The sequence below is a fragment of the Triticum urartu genome, chromosome 2A, assembly GCF_056163025.1.
Source record: "Triticum urartu cultivar PI428250 chromosome 2A, HENAU_Tu73, whole genome shotgun sequence".
Lineage (NCBI taxonomy): Eukaryota > Viridiplantae > Streptophyta > Magnoliopsida > Poales > Poaceae > Triticum > Triticum urartu.
This window is the reverse complement of record NC_141874.1, coordinates 500,239,526-500,260,070: the sequence shown is the minus strand read 5'-3', so window position 1 is coordinate 500,260,070 and position 20,545 is coordinate 500,239,526.

Below are 20,545 nucleotides of genomic sequence, written 5' to 3'. Positions count from 1 at the left end.
TATATCGTTCCATGATTGGCTCCTTGCTTTACCTTTGTGCATCTAGACCGGATATCATGTTGACTGTGGGAATTTATGCATGGTTTCAAGCCTCACCTAAGGGATGCCACTATGTGGCGGTCTGGCGAATCTTTCGACATTTGGCTCATGCCCCAAACTTTGGCTTATGGTACCCGAGAGGAGCTAACTTCAACCTTGTTGGCTTTTCAGACTCGGATTGGGAGGGATACAAAGTGGATAGGAAGTCAACTTCTAGAGGGTGCCAATTTATTGGTTGCTCTTTGGTGAGTTGGTCTTCTAAGAAGCAAAGTTGTGTGTCTCTCTCGTCCACCAAAGCGGAGTATGTGGCCGCCGGTAGTTGTTGTGCTCAACTTCTATGGATGAGGCAAACTTTAAAGGATTACGGTGTCATGTGTGACAAAGTGCCTCTTTGGTGTGACAATGAAAGTGCCATCAAGATTTCTCTCAACCCAGTGCAACACTTCAAGACGAAGCATATTGACATTCGGTATCACTTTATCCGGGATCACATTAGGCGAGGGGAGATCGAGCTCAACTATGTCAACACTCATGATAACCTTGTAGATATTTTCACAAAGCCCTTGGATGAAGCAAGATTTCACGAGTTTATGCATGAGCTAAATATCATTGATTTGAGCAATGTGGCTTGAACCTCTGCACACCCCACCATACTCATCTTGATGTCTTGTTTAGGTGTAGGCATGGATATAGGCTGAGTGTTGTTCTCTCAATGAACTCTCCCTACCCCCATTATGCATAAATTTATCAAATCTTTCACATTAGCCATTTTTTATGGTACTTGTGCTTCAAAGACGAGTTTTTATCATGGGCCCAAGGATAATTCTTCGCGGTGCCATACCAATTTACTCAAACATAGGTGGCTCCAGCCACCGCCCTCTCTCTTTGAGAGGTTTTGGTTCATGTTTGGTGCTTGTTGTCTTTTGCCTTCTTTTGAGACGTGTTTGTGTTTGAGTTGCCTCGTGTGTGTGCTCGTTTGTGTGCCTGGTTGCTTGAGGTTTGCATTGCAAAGGCCATGTTTTTCTGTTTTTGTCGAAACATGAACTTTCTTGGGTTTACGGTACTACTGTGGCAAGCCACGGTACTACCGCTGGAGATGGGTTGCTCCTGTGCGTGCACAGCTGCGTCCCAGGCACGGTACTACTGCTTCCATCGTGGCGGAATTTTTTTACTACCGCTGGAAGAGCGGTACTACCACCATGTGTGCGGTACTTCCGCCCGGGCGGTACTACCGCGATGACCCACGGTACTACCGCGCCGTCACGAGCGCGCGGGCAGGGGGAGTTCCAACTCCCCCATACCCATTCATATCTTACCTTCACTATGTCTCTCTCTCTCTCTCCTGACCAAGAACGGCACCAGAGGACCTCGCTGGATCTACGTCTCCGGCCGCTCTCCTCGCATTCTGACCGGTGGGACTGATCCCCACCTCGCCCTCTTGCCATGGAACTCGGTATCTCCCTTAGTCCATCTCTCTTTGCCCCGTTGTTGTGCTTCTAGGTTTTGGGGAGATGCATGTGTAGTTCTTGTGATTTTTGGCTAAATCTTTGCAAGAGGAGATTGTTGGAGAGTGCTAGTGCAATAGATATGCTATTTGGTGTGATGCAACAGTGTAGTTTTGATCAACGGCAGTACCGATCTACATTTGCGGATATTTCTAGATCCGTAGATGTTGTTATTGCGACATATTTGTTCCGTGCGGTGCTACCGCTCCTCCAGGAGCGGTACTACCGCCTGCTCGTACAAGAACCACCCTGTGTGGTACTACGGCTCCCCTGGAGCGGTACTACCGCCCGGTGCGCAGAAGTAAAATTTTTCTTCCGCTCCAGGCGTGGTACTACCATGCCATCCTGGCGTAGTACTACCGTGGCTAGAGCGTATGTAACGTCTTACGTCCGCATCCTATCCCAGTACTACCGTTGAGTTAAGAATTACTACCCAATCTCATTTCTACCAGTTTCGTTTGGTTTTGGCCTTGGTCTTTGCAATAATCCTTCTCGCTCTTCTCATGTGTTTGTGTTTTGTGTCATAGGTGGTAGCTCCAATTCCAATGCCAGGCGCTCAAATCCCAGTCGTGACACGAGTTCCAAGCGTCTTCGCAACCAAGAGGCTCCTGAGGGCTCGAGTGCCCCACAACGCAACATCAAGTCCACAGCTAAAAAGGTCAAGGAGCCAAATGTTGGCATGGATGAGATGCCCCAAGTGGAGTTTCTCATTCGAAGAAGGCTCAACCCCTACGTCAATGCTAGGGAGCTCACAAGGGGAAATGGCATGTTTTGGACAAAGCAACAAAATCTTATCTTCCTAGATGTGATCAAGCCCAAGCAAAACACCTATGTGACAGTTCAATGGATTGACATGGAAAGTCTGAAGAAGAACCGGGCATATTTTGGTGAGACTTTGGATTTGGTGGAGCAGTTTGGCATTGAGGAGTTTCTCAAATTTCACAGGGACTTTGACCTAGAGATTGTGGCTCATTTCTTTGCCTCTGTCCATTTCCACACGAATGACAAGTGGACCATGACGTGGATGACCAACGGAAAGAGGATGACTGCTGATTGGAAGGAGTTCATGGACATGTTGCACATTTGTGATGAGGGGCTCTAAGTGCCCATTGGTGTCCGCCCACATGGCAACTTCGAGTCTGCCAACAAGAACAAGCTTCAACCCTCCTGTCGAAACCGGCAGATCTTGGGTAGGGGGTCCCGAACTATGCATCTAAGAATCGATGGTAACAGGAGACAAGGGACACGATGTTTACCCGGTTCGGGCCCTCTTGATAGAGTTAATACCCTACGTCCTGCTTGATTGACTTTGATGAGTATAGGGGTTACAAGAGTTGATCTACCACGAGATCGTAATGGCTAAACCCTAATTGTCTAGCATGTATGATTATGATTGTGTCTACGCACTAAACCCTTCGGTTTATATAGACACTGAAGGGGGCTAGAGTTTGTACACCTTCGGTTTATAGAGAAAGGAATCTTCATATCTGCACGCTAAGCTTGCCTTCCACGCCAAGGAGAGTCCATCCGGACACGGGGAAAGTCTTCCATCTTGTATCTCCATGGTCCATTAGTCCGGCCCATATCACATAGCCCAGACGCCCGAGGACCCCATAATCTAGGACTCCCTTAGTAGCCCCTGAACCAGTCTTCAATGTCGATGTGTCCGGCGTGCAGATTGTCTTCGGCATTGCAAGGCGGGTTCCTCCTCCGAATACTTCAAAGTAGTTGATCGAGTACTATATCCGGCTCTGTACAACAATCATACCTCTGAATCACAAGGGAAGAACACGAATAAGCCCTGTCCTCTGAAGATTTTACTGGCGAGACGTTACGTCCGGCCATTTGATTATTTCAAACCGCTTTTCGGCCTCCTGTTTTGTGTTTCGAGACGCAACCACTGACGACACATCTCGCCAAAACAGAGATCGTGCCCCCTTATTACGGGATTCTCATCAATACGGGTTTGGGAAACCCAACCGTGCCGTTTCGCACGACCCCTTGGAAATAGGCGAGCTTTAAGGCTCATGGGGGACGCATGATATTTGCTGCCTTTATAAGGAGATAAGATTCCCCCTTTTTACCCCAAGCCTTCCCCTTCCTCGGCCCATTCGCCCTCAAGCTCTAGTGCCCAAGCTTCAATCCTCTCCGTTCCCAGAAAGTACTCCAACCATGTCCGGATCTGGAGAGCAGGGCAAGTGGATGGATTCCTCCATTACGGAGAAAAACATCAAGGAACTCTGGGAGGCGAGGTATCTGGCCAAGGAGATCGCGCATCGGCTCCCGGCCAAAAAGTACATCATCCCCACACCAAAGCCTAATGAGAGGGTAGTTTTTATCCCTCATTTCCTCCACGGACTGGGGTTTCCCCTTCATCCTTTCGTCCGCGGCCTCATGTTCTACTACGGGTTAGATTTTCATGATCTAGCCCCGAATTCTTTCCTCAACATTTCGGTGTTCATAGTCGTATGTGAGGCGTTCCTCCGCATTTCCACCCACTTCGGCCTATGGCTCAAGGTCTTCAATGTGAAGCCAAAAGTGGTGGACGGATAGCATGCGGATTACGGTGGCGCTATGGTGAGCAAACTGCCCAATGTCACTTGGCCCAAGCGCACCTTCGTGGAGACCGTGAAAGGATGGCAGGAGGGGTTGTTCTATGTCACAGAGCCCCACGACTCGACATGGGCTGCTCCTACGGAGTTCAAGTCCGGGCCCCCAATGCGTCTGACATCCTGGCTCAAAAAGGGCCTGGAGTGGGCGTCGTGTGACGAGGTAACGATGCTGGAGAAGCACATCAAGAGCATCATAGATAAAAATACCAGCCTCGCCAGCGTGATTCAAGTGATGCTCTTCCGCCGGATACTCCCCTATCAGGCGCGTCAAGAGCCCATGTGGAAGTTCGACCTGGCCGGTCCCCGGACCCTATAGCGGTTCTTCGGTACAAAGCACGAAGACATGTGGAAGCTGCTGTCGGTGTCAAAACCGGCGGATCTCGGGTAGGGGGTCCCGAACTGTGTGTTTAGGAAGATGGTAACAAGAGACAAGGGACACAATGTTTTTACCCAGGTTCGGGCCCTCCCGATGGAGGTAAACCCTACTCCTGCTTGATTAATATTGATGATATGGGTAGTACAAGAGTAGATCGACCACGAGATCAAAGAGGCTAAACCCTAGAAGCTAGCCTATGGTATGATTGTTGTTCGTCCTATGGACTAAAACCCTCCGGTTTATATAGACACCGGAGAGGGCTAGGGTTACATAGAGTCGGTTACAATGGGAGGAGATCTACATATCCGTATTGCCAAGCTTGCCTTCCAAGCCAAGGAAAGTCCCATCCGGACACGGGACGAAGACTTCAATCTTGTATCTTCATAGTCCGAGAGTCCGGCCAAAGGTTATAGTCCGGCTATCCGGACACCCCCTAATCCAGGACTCCCTCAGTAGCCCCTGAACCAGGCTTCAATGACGATGAGTCCGGCGCGTAGATTGTCTTCGGCATTGCAAGGCGGGTTCCTCCTCCAAATACTTCATAGAAGATTTTGAACACAAGGATAGTGTCCGGCTCTGCAAAATAAGTTCCACGTACTGTCGTAGAGAGAATAATATTTACACAAATCTAATCTGCTGACGTATTCCATAGCATGTCATCATGCCACAGCCAAGCCTTTATTTGAACCGTTTTTACTGTCCCACCTTAGCGCGTTTTGCGAGGCGGTTTCCTTGGCACGTCTTGTCCAAGCAGAGATCGTGTCCCCTTATCCCGGGATTCTCATCAATACGGGTGTGGGTGACCCAACCGCGCCATTGATTACGGTGCTTGGGAGATAAGCGAGTTTTACCAGGCTGGTGGGGACGCATAGTTTCGTCCGCCCATATAAGGGGATAAGGATCTGCCTTTCCATCCACGCCTTCTTCCTCCTTTGCTCACCCATTTTCGCGCACTCAAGCTCCAGCGCCCAAGTCCGCATTCCCCACATCAACCTTCTCCAGCCATGTCCGGAGTGGGAGGCAAGTGGATGGTCTCCTCCGTTACAGAGGGACACATCAAGAAGCTGAGGAAAGCCGGGTACTTGTCTGACGACATCGCGCACCGGCTCCCAAACGAGGGGCAGCTCATCCCCACCCCCAGGCCCCATGAGAGAGTGGTGTTCCTCACCCATTTCCTCTGCGGACTAGGCTTCCCTCTCCACCCATTTGTCCGGGGACTCATGTTCTACTATAGCCTGGACTTCCACGATCTGGCCCCGAACTTCATCCTCAACATCTCGGCGTTCATCGTCGTGTGCGAGGCCTTCCTCTGCATCCAGCCCCACTTCGGCCTATGGCTGAAGACCTTCAATGTCAAGCCGAAGGTAGTGGGCGGCCGCCAGGCGGAGTGCGGAGGCGCCATGGTGGGCAAGATGCCCAACGTCCTATGGCTCGAGGGCTCCTTCGTGGAGACCATAAAGGGGTGGCAATCAGGGTGGTTCTACATCACCGAGCCGCGTGACCCTGAATGGGTTGCAGCCCCCAAGTTCCGATCCGGAATCCCTATGTGGCTCACCTCCTGGAAAGAGAAGGGCCTGCCGTGGGGTAAAAAAGGAGAGCTGACTGGACTCCAAACATGGGTCCAAAACCTGGTGAGCAAGAAGCTCAAACTTGTTAACGTAGTCTAGGTCATGATCATCCGCCGGATCCTCCCGTGCCAACAACGGGATTTCAGCTTGTGGGAGTTCAACCCGGCCCAGCACCGAACTCTAAGCAGGTGAAAGTGCAACTATCCCTAGGTGGTTTTGGTAATTCATAACAACATATAGCTCATTGAGCTAATGCTATTCCAAGATGATTATTTCAGGAAAGCTCAATGATTGGCATGGCATGGATGTGAAAGTGGAACCCTCAAAATGCTAAGGACAAAGGATTGGCTCAAGCTCAAAAGCCCAAGACTCTTCATTTTATATTTTAGTGATCCAAGATCACATTGACTCTTTAGGAAAAGCCAATACTATCAAGGAGGGATGAGGTGTTGCTTAATGAGCCTCTTCTTCATGTGCTTAGTGATATGCTCCAAAACCCTCAACTACTTTCCCATATCCACATATGACCTAAACCCTAAGCCAAACTCAGCCCTACCGATTCTTTCTATCCGGCGCCACCGAGTTTCACTTGTCATAAGCCACTGCCAAACCCTAGCAATTCGGTTCTACCGATAGGGATCTCGGTCTCACCGAGATGGGATTGCAAACTCTCTGTTTCCCTTTCGTAACTTTTCGGTCTCACCGAAAGAGCGGATCGGTCCCACCGAGATTGCAATGTAAATTCAGTGTTTCCTTTTTGTAACTTTTCGGTCTCATCGAAAGAGCAAATTGGTCCCACCGAGTTTGCCTGACCAACTCTCTGGTTAGCTAATTACCAAATTCGGTCTCACCGAGTTTGTGTAATCGGTCTCACTGAGATTACGTTATGCCCAAACCCTAACCATATCGGTCCTACCGAGTTGCATGTCAGTCCCACCGAAAATCTCTAACAGTCACTAGGTTTACCTTTTCGGTCCGACCGAGTTTGTTGATTCGGTCCCACCGAGATTGGAAAACTGTGTGTAACGGTTGGATTTTGTGTGGAGGCTATATATACCCCTCCACCTCCTCTTCATTCGTGGAGAGAGCCATCAGAACACATACACAATTCCAACTCATATGTTCTGAGAGAGAACCACCTACTCATGTGTTGAGACCAAGATATTCCATTCCTACCATATGAATCTTGATCTCTAGCCTTCCCCAAGTTGCTTTCCACTCAAATCTTCTTTCCACAAAATCCAAATCCTATGAGAGAGAGTTGAGTGTTGGGGAGACTATCATTTGAAGCACAAGAGCAAGGAGTTCATTACCTACACACCATTTGTTACTTCTTGGAGAGTGGTGTCTCCTAGATTAGCTAGGTGTCACTTGGGAGCCTCTGACAAGATTGTGGAGTTGAACCAAGGAGTTTGTAAGGGCAAGGAGATCGCCTACTTCGTGAAGATCTACCGCTAGTGAGGCAAGTCCTTCGTGGGCGATGGCCATGGTGGGATAGACAAGGTTGCTACTTCGTGGACCCTTTGTGGGTGGTTGCTTCTTCGTGGACCCTTTGTGGGTGGAGCCCTCCGTGGACTCGCGCAACCGTTACCCTTCGTGGGTGGAGCCCTTCGTGGACTCGCGCAACCGTTACCCTTTGTGGGTTGAAGTCTCCATCAACGTGGATGTAGGATAGCACCACCTATCCGAACCACGGGAAAAACATCCGTGTCTCCAATTGCGTTTGAATTCTCCAAACCCTTCCCTTTACATTCTTGCAAATTGCATGCTTTACTTTTCGCTGCCAATATACTCTTTGCATGCTTGCTTGAATTGTGTGATGATTGCTTGACTTGTCCTACAATAGCTAAAATCTGCCAAGAACTAAAATTGGGAAAAGGTTAAGTTTTTATTTGGTCAAGTAGTCTAATCACCCCCCCTCTAGACATACTTTCGATCCTACAGCAGGCTCTTCGACACAACATACGAAGATGCCTGGAAGGTGCTATTCAAGGGCGCCGAGGCTCCCGCATCTGCTACCGAGGATCGCGGATTCAGCGTGTAGCGTCAAGCCAACGCGGTAAGCTGTTTTTACCTCTTACAGGATATTTGTCTTTCATAGTTTGACTCTATGCGGGATCTAAGCCCCCATGCCTTTGACAGGACTGGCAGAGGACGGCCGAACAGATCAACTGTCCGGCTCCTTTTCCCGAAGACCCAGCGGACACCCGCTTGGCGGAGCTGCTGATTCCGGCACCTTACGTGGTGCCGGAGAAGAAGGCCATGGGAACCCGGAAGAGTTCCCGGCGCCCAGTGGAGTCGGACTCATCGTCCGATGACTCCGAGGCGCACTCCTCCCACAAAGACGAGGAGGAGGAAAGAGAGGTTTCTTCCCCGCAGGGGGAGAAAAGAAAAGGAAGGCCTCCCCAACTGGGGAGGCCGGAGGGTCCAAGAAAGGGAGGACCCTCCCTACGGACTACTCCACCAACGCCGACGACGGCGAGGAGGAGTGGCCGCTCAGGGCCAAGCCCCTGGAAAAATCGTAAGTATTCGGATACCTGAGTGACTCATGGCGTTCCTTTATTGCACAGCTTCTCCTGACGCTGAATATAATTATGCAGTCCACCCAAAGCCCGGCTCGACGTGTCGTCGAGCGGCTCCCTGGATTCGTCGGATGTGAATAGTTTTTCACTTCCGACTGCTACCTCCCCCTGCCCTACGGACGACGCCGAGGTGTTGTCCCTAAAGGTTCCAAGCCAGGAGGAGGTGGTCCTAGAGGTGCCGCAAGGCGACCTCCCGGACTCCAGGCGCAAAGGGGAAAGAACCCCCAAGGGCTCCAAGTCCGGCCCAGGGCCGGACACCGCACCGGAACCTTCAATGGTTCCGGAGTCCGGCAGGCGGCCCCCTAGTAAGAAGGGCAAGCCTACGATCCCGGTGACCTCCGTCCAACCGAAGGCACCGGATAATTTGCTGGAGGTGCTTAACGGCGCCTCCATCGACGAGGAGCACCGCACTATTATGAGTGTGGTGATCCAGAAGGTTCAGTCCGCCAAAAGCGGGCTGACTGAAGCCTGTGCCAGCCTGCTAACAGGCTTTGAGGTATGTGAAAAATATGTGAAAATACTACCGCATAGACAGTAGCCCCTGATGCTCTGTTTGGCGTTCGGAAAGAAAAGCCGAATAGAGGATCTAACAACATTCGAAGGAGTCTAACGTAATTAAGTCAATATGCGTATGCAGGCTTCACTACTGGCCTCTGCCGCACTGACTGCGGAGGTGGATGCACTGAAGCAGAGCCTCGAGAGGTCCGAGCAAGAACTCGGCCTTGCTAAAAAGGAGCTCGAGGAAAAAGAAGGTACGTAATACCTTGTGGAGTATATTTAAAAAGATGCAGTTGCAAAAAATGACAGGATCGCTATTGGTGTCCTAGGGGCCACGACTGAGGTGGCGACCCTTAAGCAAGCGCTTTCCGAGGCCGAAAAGAAGGCAGCCACGGAGCACACCGAGCAGGAGAAACATGAGGCGCGGGTTGGCGAGGTGCAGCAAGAGCTCCAGGCTCTCACGAAAAAACATGAGAGTTTGGAGTTTGACTCGAAGACGCGAGAGTCCGAGCTCGCGGCGGCCCGTGAAAGCGCCAAGTCTGCCAAGGCCGAAGCCCAGAAAGCCCTCCAAAAAGTTGAGGCGATGAAGAAGATAGCGGCAGGTAAGGCATTCTTTATGCAAAGCAAGCACGTGAAAGTGAATTACTTGTTACTTACCCGAATCCGGAGCTCTCCAGGAGCATTCGCAGATTTGCCCCGTAGCGTGTCAGATGCCGCTGCCTTCTACCGGGCCAAGGAGGGCAGCTCGACGGAGAAGGTGTTCTGGTCTCAGTATGCTGAGGACGGACACTCGGTGCCCTTGAGCGACTAGCTGAAGCAACTGGTCGAGCTCCATAAGGTGGCCGAACAGGCCATGAAGGGCCTTATAGTTCGGCTGTGGCCTGGAGAGGCCCTGCCTGGGAGCTACTTCAGGCTGGTGAGGCGGCTGGTGCATGCCTGTCCGTGGCTTGAAGTCGTCAAGCGCTCCTTCTGCATCAAAGGTGCCCGTAGGGCGCTTGCCCGTGTTACAGTGCACTGGGGCAAGATGGATGCGGAGAAGCTTGTGAAGGACGGGCCACCGCAGGGCAACGAGCATCGCCACCCCAAGATGTATTATGAGGGCGTCCTGAAGGGCGCCCACCTTGTGGCGGACGAATGTTCCAAAGATGTAATATTTGAGTGAACTTTTTTGTTTTATCATGTGCGCTGAAAACTTGTTCATATGCGCTATGCAACGCTTGTTTTAATTTAAAATATTACCTTCTATGCGGCCGTTTATCGAGTCTGAGAGACGGTGAGTCGTCGGCTTCTGCCCCCATGCCACGAGTGCTGGGGTGTTCGGGATAAACCTGAGCACTCCTTTTCCCATTCTTGGGTCCTTCGAGGGAGGTGCTCAGCACAACGAACAAGGCAATCAGACTATAATGCATTATCACTCTCACTTAGCCAGAGAATTCTATAATTTTAAATTTCGGCGAAGCCCCTAGTGTTCGGAAGACCGAGTTCGGGGCGCTATACACGCCTAGGCCGGACAAAGTCGACTCCTCGCTCTAAGCGGCATAAGTCTTTAGGGACTCGAAACCTCCCGAACAGCGACCAGCTCTCGCCCTATCATGACAGTTAGTTTTAGCTTTCTCTACTGAGGTGCTTAGCCCAGCTCAACCGGGGCACAATCGCAGTAGTTCTCCCAGGCCTATATTAGCCGATATAGCGGAACGTAAGGTAGCAAAACATGGGAGCCGGGCAAACCCAACTATTGACCAAAGACATGATTCAGAGTTGATGCATATAATGTTATAAGTTCGGAGGTCCGCACTTTTTGAAAATGTTCGGACTTCTCACGCCGTATTATGGGGTGCTTGAGCCCCTGGCGTATGGACCATACCAAAGTGTACGGGTGCTAAATGTCATAAGTGAACATATGTATTGAAAAAGAAATGAATAGAGAATGCAGTAATAAGCTGAAGCTAAGCATTGTTTATTTTAAATGGCTGCTGTGAAAGCAGAACGATACAAATAGTGCGATAAGCAAGAGATGGGACTATTTGACATGTCCCCCTCCAGGGGCGAGCTGCGAGACGGTATGTAAGACAGGTATTTTGCTCGTTATAGAGACCACCTGGGAATTCGACGTAGCTTTCTGCCTCCTTGGTTGTTGCATCATGTGTTTGGCGGTTGTACTGCCGGACAGGCCTTCCGAAGAGTGGAGTCCTGAAAGTAGGAAATAATGACAAAATCGGGAGCCCCTGGTGCGGTTGAGCTGCATTTTTGGGCGTGCCGTGGTCGTGCCCCTCCCCCTGTGCCCATGCTATTTTCAGAGTGTAGTTATGTACGCGTAGTACTGATTTCGCAGTTTCGCGAGGGTTGGGGTTGGGGCCGTATTGCTATGCTTGCTCGGAACGTGCCAGGCGGTCTTGTTGTAGGTTACTCCGGGCGCGCTTGACGGTGTCCGGACGTTTAATAGACGGACTGGAGAATTGCCTTGAGAGGCTGCTTTGTACTTCCGCTGCGAGGGCCGCTGTGTGCTCCTCCGTTCGGAGAGAGCGTTCGGTGTTTCCATTGACCGTAATGACTCCTCGAGGGCCTAGCATCTTGAGCTTGAGATATGCGTAGTGCGGCACCGCATTGAACTTTGCAAATGCGGTTCGTCCGAGCAGTGCATGATAGCCACTGCGGAACGGGACTATGTCGAAGATTAACTCCTCGCTTCAGAAATTATCCGGGGATCCGAAGACCACTTCAAGTGTAACCGAGCCTGTACAGTTGGCCTCTACACCTGGTATGATGCCTTTAAAGGTTGTTTTGTGGGTTTAATCCTTGAGGGATCTATGCCCATTTTCCGCACTGTATCCTGATAAAGCAGGTTCAGGCTGCTGCCGCCGTCCATAAGGACTCTAGTGAGGTGAAATCCGTCAACGATTGGGTCTAGAACCAATGCGTCGAATCCGCCATGGCGGATGCTAGTGGGGTGGTCCCTTCGATCAAAAGTGATCGGGCAGGAGGACCATGGGTTGAAATTTGGGGCGACTGGCTCCAACGCGTATACGTCCCTGAGTGCACGCTTCCGCTCCCTTTTGGGGATGTGGGTTGCGTATATCATGTTCATCGTCCGCACTTGTGGGGGGAATCCCCTTTATCCACTATTGTTCGGCGGCCGGGGCTCTTCGTCCTCGTCGCTGTGCAGCCCCTTGTCTCTGTTTTCGGCATATAACTTGCCGACCTGCTTGAACACCCAACAATCCCTGTTGGTGTGATTGGCTGGTTTTTCGGGGGTGCCATGTATCTGGCACGAGCGATCGAGTATACGGTCGAAACTGGACGGGCCCGGAGTGTTCCTCTTAAATGGCTTTTTTCGCTGACCGGGCTTAGAGCCTCTGAATCCGGCATTAACTGTCGTATCTTCAGCGTTGTCGCTGTTAATGTGGCGCTTGTGCTTGTTGCGACGCGACCTGCCATTGTTGTCCTTGGTATCCGAATTACCAGGGCTCTTGGTCATGTTATTGCTACGAGCCAGCCAGCTGTCTTCTCCCGCGCAAAAGCGGGTCATGATTGTCGTGAGGGCTGCCATAGATTTCGGCTTTTCCCGTCCAAGGTGCCGGGCAAGCCACTCGTCACGGATGTTATGCTTGAAGGATGCTAGGGCCTCTGCGTCCGGACAGTCGACGATTTGATTTTTCTTGGTTAGGAACCGTGTCCAGAATTGTCTGGCAGATTCTTCTGGCTGCTGAATTATGTGGCTCAGGTCATCGGCGTCTGGTGGTCGCACATAAGTGCCCTGGAAATTGTCGAGGAATGCGGCTTCCAGGTCCTCCCAACAACCAATTGATTCTGCTGGCAGGCTGTTAAGCCAATGCCGAGCCGGTCCTTTAAGCTTGAGTGGGAGGTATTTGATGGCGTGTAGATCATCGCCACGGGCCATGTGGATATGAAGGAGATAGTCCGTGATCCATACCGCAGGATCTGTTGTGCCATCGTATGATTCAATGTTTACGGGTTTGAAACCCTCTGGGATTTGATGAACCATTACTTCATCTGTGAAACATAGTGGGTGTGTGGCGCCTCTGTACTGGGCTATATCACGACGTAGCTCAAATGAGCTTTGTCTGCTGTGTTTGGCCCGGCCGGATTTACTGTATCCGGCGTGACGGTTATCGTCTCGTGTCGTGGGGCGCCCGCGTGATCTGTAGATCGATCTTGTTTGCCTTGCCCTGTCTTCCAACATATCTCGCAGGTCTAATGCATTTCCCCATGCCTTGGTATTTTTCAGCGACGCCGGGGTGCGGCTTGAGTGGAGGGCCGGGAGGACTCTCTGTCGCGGCCGTGAGGTGGCTGGTCAGCCGCATCATGCGCTAGTGATGTAGGCTTAAGTGCTTCCTCCTCTAAACGGGGTAGCAACCTGCGCTTTGGGTAGCTCTTGGAGGGGCGTTCGAGTTCGTATTCCTCGGTCGCAAGGACTTCCGTCCATCTGTCGGCTAGCAAGTCTTGATTAGCTCTAAGTTGTTGCTGTTTTTTTCTTAAGGCTACTCGCCGTGGCCATAAGCCTGCGCTTAAAGTGCTCTTATTCGACGGGATCCTCAGGCACGAAAAATTCGTCGTCGCCGAGGCTTGCCTCATCTTCGGAGGGAGGCATGTGATTATCATCCTCTTCTTCTCTGTCTGCCGCTCTCTCAGGGGGGCTGGCTTCTCCATCCTCCTGCGCTGAATCTTGCTGGAGGGAATTGTCTTCGGCACTGTCTGGGGTGTTATTATCTCCCGTGTCGTCATCACCGTTTTTTCTTTGGCGGGACTTAGAGCGGCGCCGCTGACGCCGGCGCTTGGGTTGCTTCTTGGAGGGGTCATCCCCCGTTGTTCCGTTGCCATTGCCTTCTTTGGGTGTATCCACCATATATATGTCATATGACGAGGTGGCTTTCCAGTGCCCTATAGGCGCTGGTTCATGTTCGTCTCCTACATCGTCGTCCATACCGTCGATGTCTTCAGAGTCGAAGTCGAGCATGTTGGTTAAATAATCGACAGTGGCTACGAAGTGGGTGGTGGGTGGGTGTCGAATTTCTTCGTCGTCCACATCCCAATCCTGTTGGCCATAGTCCGGCCAGGGCTCTCCTGACAAAGAGAGAGACCTTAGTGAATTCAGAATGTCGCCGAAGGGCGAGTGCTAAAAGATATCCGCGACGGTGAATTCCATGATCGGCGCCCAATCGGATTCGATTGGCAGGGGCGCGGAAGGATCGGAGTCCGGAAAAGAGTCCGCCACCTTGGAGTCACGGGCTTCGCGGAGGATGAGGCTGGTGTTCGGCTCGATTGCCATTGAGACTGCAGCCCCAAAGGCGGTGTCTAGCCACCCGTCCTCGATCGGCGCAGTTGGCTCCGAGCTAAGGGTCGGAGCTGATGCGGGCGCGGCCTCTAGGGTACTGTTCAGCGGCAGAGCTAGGTCATACCCATCGTGACAGTGCGGCGCGCCCGGCTGTGGCTCGAATCCGTCGAAGATCAAGTCTCCGCGGATGTCGGCCGTGTAGTTCAAACTTCCAAATCTGACCTGATGGCCAGGGGCGTAGCTTTCAATCTGCTCCAGATGGCCAAGCGAATTAGCCCACAGTGCAAAGCCGCCGAACACGAAGATCTGTCCGGCGAGGAAGGTCTCACCCTGGACCGCATCGTTGTTGATGATCGGAGGAGCCATCGGGCCTAAAGGTGACGACACAGATGAACTCTCAATAAAAGCACCAATGTCGGTGTCAAAACCGGTGGATCTCGGGTAGGGGGTCCCGAATTGTGCGTCTAGGCAGATGGTAACAGGAGACAAGGGACACAATGTTTTTACCTAGGTTCGGGCCCTCTCGATGGCGGTAAGACCCTACTCCTGCTTGATTAATATTGATGATATGGGTAGTACAAAAGTAGATCTACCACGAGATCAAAGAGGCTAAACCCTAGAAGCTAGCCTATGGTATGATTGTTGTTCGTCCTATGGACTAAAACCCTCTGGTTTATATAGACACCGGAGAGGGCTAGGGTTACACAGAGTCGGTTACAATGGGAGGAGATCTACATATCCATATTGCCAAGCTTGCCTTCCACGCCAAGGAAAGTTCCATCCGGACACGGGACGAAGTCTTCAATCTTGTATCTTCATAGTCCGAGAGTCCGGCCAAAGGTTATAGTCCGGCTATCCGGACACCCTCCAATCCAGGACTCCCTCAGCTGCTCTTCATGAACCAGAAGTCATGGCCAGAGACAACCTAAGACCTCGGCTACGACAGCACCCGCGCTGCGACCCCCGTACGTTCTTTGATAACATTACTTTGCGAGCCCAAGGAGCACACTAAACTCTCCATTTTCTTTTGCAGGGCTGGACAAAGAAAGTGGAACGGATTCACTGTCCGGCTCCGCTACCCGAAGATGAAGGTATTCCTCTGTTGACGAGTGAGGGAGTCCTGGATTAGGGGGTCTCCAGACAACCGAACTATATCCTTTGGCCGGACTGTTGGATTATGAAGATACAAAATTGAAGACTTCATCCCGTGTCCGGATGGGACTCTACTTGGCGTGGAAGGCAAGCTAGGCAAATACGGATATGTATATCTCCTCCTTTGTAACCGACCTTGTGTAACCCTAGCCCCCTCCGGTGTCTATATAAACCGGAGGGTTTTAGTCCGTAGGACAACATACAATCAGACCATAGGCTAGCTTCTAGGGTTTAGCCTCTCCGATCCCTTGGTAGATCAACTCTTGTACAACTCGTATTATCAAGAACAATCAAGTAGGACGTAGGGTTTTACCTCCATCAAGAGGGCCTGAACCTGGGTAAAACATCGTGTCCCCTACTTCCTGTTACCATCCGCCTTAGACGCACAATTCGGGACCCCCTACCCGAGATCCGCCGATTTTGACACCGACATTGGTGCTTTCATTGAGAGTTCCTCTGTGTCGTCGCTATTAGGCTTGATGGCTCCTGCGATCATCGATAGTGATGCAGTCCAGGGTGAGACTTTTCTCCCCGGAAAGATCTTTGTATTCGGCGGCTTCGCACTGCGGGCCAACTCGCTTGGCCATCTGGAGCAGATCGAGAGTTACGCCACTGGCCATCAGGTCAGGTTTGGAAGCTTAAACTACACGACCGATATCCGCAGAGACTTGATCTTCTACGGATTCGAGCCCCTGCCTAGTGTGACACACGGCCACGATAAGCATGCTTTAGCTCTGCCATCGGACGGTGTCCAGGAGATCGCGCCGGCAACCGCTCCGACCCTCAATTTGGAGCCAGCTGTGCCATCCATGGGCGGGTGGATAGACCCCGCCACGGAGGCCGCACTCTCATCGGCGATCGAGCCGAGTATCGACCTTACCCTTCACGAGAGCAGTGATGCCGAACTACTAGATCCTTCCCCGGCCACGGACTCCGAACCGCCTGCGCCCGTGCCTATCGAATCCGACTGGGCACCGATCATGGAGTTTACCTCCACGAATATCTTTCAGCACTCGCCCTTCAGCGACATACTGAACTCATTAAGGTCTCTCTCCTTGTCAGGAGAGTCCTGGCCGAACTATATCCGGCGGGATTGGGATGCGGATGACGAAGAAATTCGCCACCCACCCACCACCCACTTAGTAGCCACTGTCGACGACTTAACCGACATGCTCGATTTCGACTCCGAGGACATCGACGGTATGGACGACGATGCGGGAGACGAAGAGGAACCACTGCCCACAGGGCACTGGACTGCCACCTCATCATATGATATATACATGGTGGACACACCCAAAGAAGGCAATGGCGGCGAGACAGCGGAGGATGACCCCTCCAAGAAGCAACCCAAGCGCCGACGTCAGCGGCGCCGCTCTAAGTCTCGCCAAAGCAAGAGCGGTGACACCGGCACAGGAGATAATACCACTCCCGACAGTGCCGAAGACGACAACAATCCCCTCCAGCAAGATTTAGGGCAGAAGGATGGAGAAGCCAGCCCTCCCGAGAGAGCGGCAGATGGGGAGGCGGAGGATGATAATTACATGCCTCCCTCCGAAGACGAGGCAAGCCTCGACGATGACGAATTCGTCGTGCCTGAGGATCCCGTCGAACAAGAGTGCTTTAAGCGCCGGCTTATAGCCACGGCAAATAGCCTTAAGAAAAAGTAACAGCAGCTTCAAGCTGATCAAGATTTTCTAGCTGACAGATAGACTGAAGTCCTTGCAGCCGAGGAATATAAACTCGAACGCCCCTCCAAGAGTTACCCAAAGCGTAGGTTGCTACCCCGAATGGAGGAGGAAGCACTCAAACCTACATCTCTGGCATATGATGCGGCTGACCGGCCTCCTCGTGGCTGCGACAGAGAGGAATTTCAGCCAAAAGCTCAGCCCGCACTCTGACGCCACTCAAATAAAAATGTCAAGGCATGGGGAAATACGCCAGACCTGCGAGAGGTATTGGAGGACAAAGCAAAACATGCAAGATCAATCTACAGATCATGAGGGCACGCCACTATGCGAGAGATGATAATCGTCACGCCGAATACAGTAAAAGTAAGTCCGGCTGGGCCGAATACAGCGGGCAAGACTCATTTGAGCTGTGTCGCGATATAGCCCAGTACAGAGGCGCCGCACACCCACTATGCTTCACAGACGAAGTAATGGATCATCAAATCCCAGAGGGTTTCAAACCCGTAAGTATAGAATCATACGACGGCACGACAGATCCTACGGTATGGATCGAGGATTTCCTCCTACACATCCACATGGCCCGCGGTGATGATCTACACGCCATCAAATACCTCCCACTCAAGCTCAAAGGACCAGCTCGGCATTGGCTCAACAGCTTGCCAGCAGAGTCCATTGGCTGTTGGGAAGATCTGGAAGCCGCATTCCTCGACAACTTCCAGGGCACTGATGTGCGACCACCAGACGCCGATGACTTGAGCCACATAATTCAGCAGCCAGAGGAATCGGCCAGGCAATTCTGGACATGGTTCCTAACAAAGAAAAATCAAATCGTTGACTTTCCAGATGTAGAGGCCCTAGCAGCTTTTAAGCACAACATCCGCGATGAGTGGCTCGCCCGGCACCTTGGCCAGGAAAAGCCAAAATCTATGGCAGCCCTCACGACACTCATGAACCGCTTTTGTGCGGGAGAAGACAGCTGGCTGGCTCGCAGTAATAACATATCAAAGAACCATGGTACTTCGGATACCAAGGATGGCAATGGCAGGTCACGTCGTAACAAACACAAGCGTCGCATTAAAAGTGACAATACTGAGGATATGACAGTCAATGCCGGATTCAAAGGCTCTAAACCCGGTCAGCGGAAAAAGCCATTCAAAAGAAACACTCCGGGCCCTTCCAGTTTGGACCGTATACTCAACCGCTCGTGTCAAATACATGGCACCCCCGACAAGCCAGCCAACCACACCAACAGGGATTGTTGGGTGTTCAAGCAGGCCGGCAAGTTAAATGCCGAAAAAAAAGATAAGGGGTCACATAGCGATGACGAGGAGGAGCCCCAGCAGCCGAACACCGGAGGACAAAAGAGGTTACCCCCACAAGTGCGGACGATGAACATGATATACGCAACCCACATCCTCAAGAGGGAGCAGAAGCGTGCGCTAAGGGACGTATATGCGTTGGAGCCAGTCGCCCCAAAGTTCAACCCATGGTCCTCTTGTCCGATCACCTTCGAGGGCAGGGACCACCCCACTAGTATCCGTCATGGCGGATTCGCCGCACTGGTCCTAGACCCAATCATTGACGGCTTTCACCTCACTCGAGTCCTTATGGATGGCGGCAGCAGCCTGAACCTGCTTTATTAGGACACAGTGCGCAAAATGGGTATAGACCCCTCAAGGATCAAACCCACAAAAACGACCTTCAAAGGCATCATACAAGGTGTAGAGGCCCATTGCATAGGCTCAGTCACACTGGAAGTGGTCTTCGGATCCCCAGATAACTTCCGAAGCGAATAGTTAATCTTCGATATAGTCCCATTCCGTAGTGGCTATCATGCACTGCTCGGGCGAACCGCATTTGCAAGATTCAATGTGGTACCGCATTATGCACACCTTAAGCTCAAGATGCCAGGACCTCGGGGGGTCATCGCAGTTAATGGAAACACAGAGCGCTCTCTCCGCACAGAGGAGCACACTGCGGCCCTCGCAGCAGAAGCGCAAAGCAGCCTCTTAAGGCACTCCACCAGTTCGGCGATTCAAGACCCGGACACCTTCAAGCGCGCCCGGAGTAATTGGCAACAAGACCACCTGGCACGTTCCGAGCTTGCATAGCAATGCGGCCCCCACCCCAGTACCAGCCAAACGGCGAAATCCGTGCCACGCATACATAATTACGCATTGAAAATACCATGGGCATAGGTGGGGAGGGGGCACGACTACGGCACGCCCCAAGACGCGGCTTAACCGCACTAGGGGCTTCCCGCTTTGTTATCTTTCTCTCTTTCAGGACTTTAATCTCTGGAAACCCTGTCCGGCAGTATGATGGCCGAACACATGATGCAGCAACCAAGGAGGCAGAAAGCTACGTCGCACCACGGAACTCCCAGGTGGATTACGATAATGAGTGAAATGCTTGCTTTAATACCATTCCTCAGCTTGCCCTTGAAGGGGACATGTCAAATAGTCCTACTTTTTGCTTATCGCACTACTTGTATCGTTCTGCTTTAACGCACCTTTTTGAATAAACAATGCATAGCACTAGACTATTATTGCATTCTCTATTCCTCCTTTTATATATATATATATATATATATATATATATATATATATATATGTATATGTTCATTCATGACATCCAGCACCCGTACACTCTGGTACGGCCAGTACGCTAGGGGCTTAAGCATACCCCATACTACGGCGTGAGAAGTCCGAACACTTCCGATAGTGCGGCGCCCCGAACTTATAGCATTATATGCATCAGCTCCGAATCATGTCTTGGGTCAACAGTTGGGTTTGCCTGGCTCCCATGTTTTGGTACCTTATGTTCCGCTATATGGCTAAGGTAGCACTGGGAGAACTATTGCGACTGTGCCCCGGTTCTGCTGGGCTAAGCACCTCAGTAGAGAAAGCTAAAACTGACTGTCATGATAAGCCGAGAGACTGGACGCTGTTCGAGAGGTTTTGAGTCCCTAAAGACTTATGCCGCTTAGAGCGAGGAGTCGGCTTTGTCCGGCTTAAGGCGTGTATAGCGCCCCGAATTCGGCCTTCCGAATACTAGGGGCTTCGCCAAAATTTAAAATTATAGAATTCAATGGTAAGTGAGAGTGATAAAGCATTATAGTCCGATTGCCTTGTTGTGCTGAGCACCTCCCTCGAAGGACCCAAAAATGGGAACAAGAGTGCTCAGGTTTATCCCGAACACCCCAGCACTCGCGGCATAGGGGCAGAAGCCA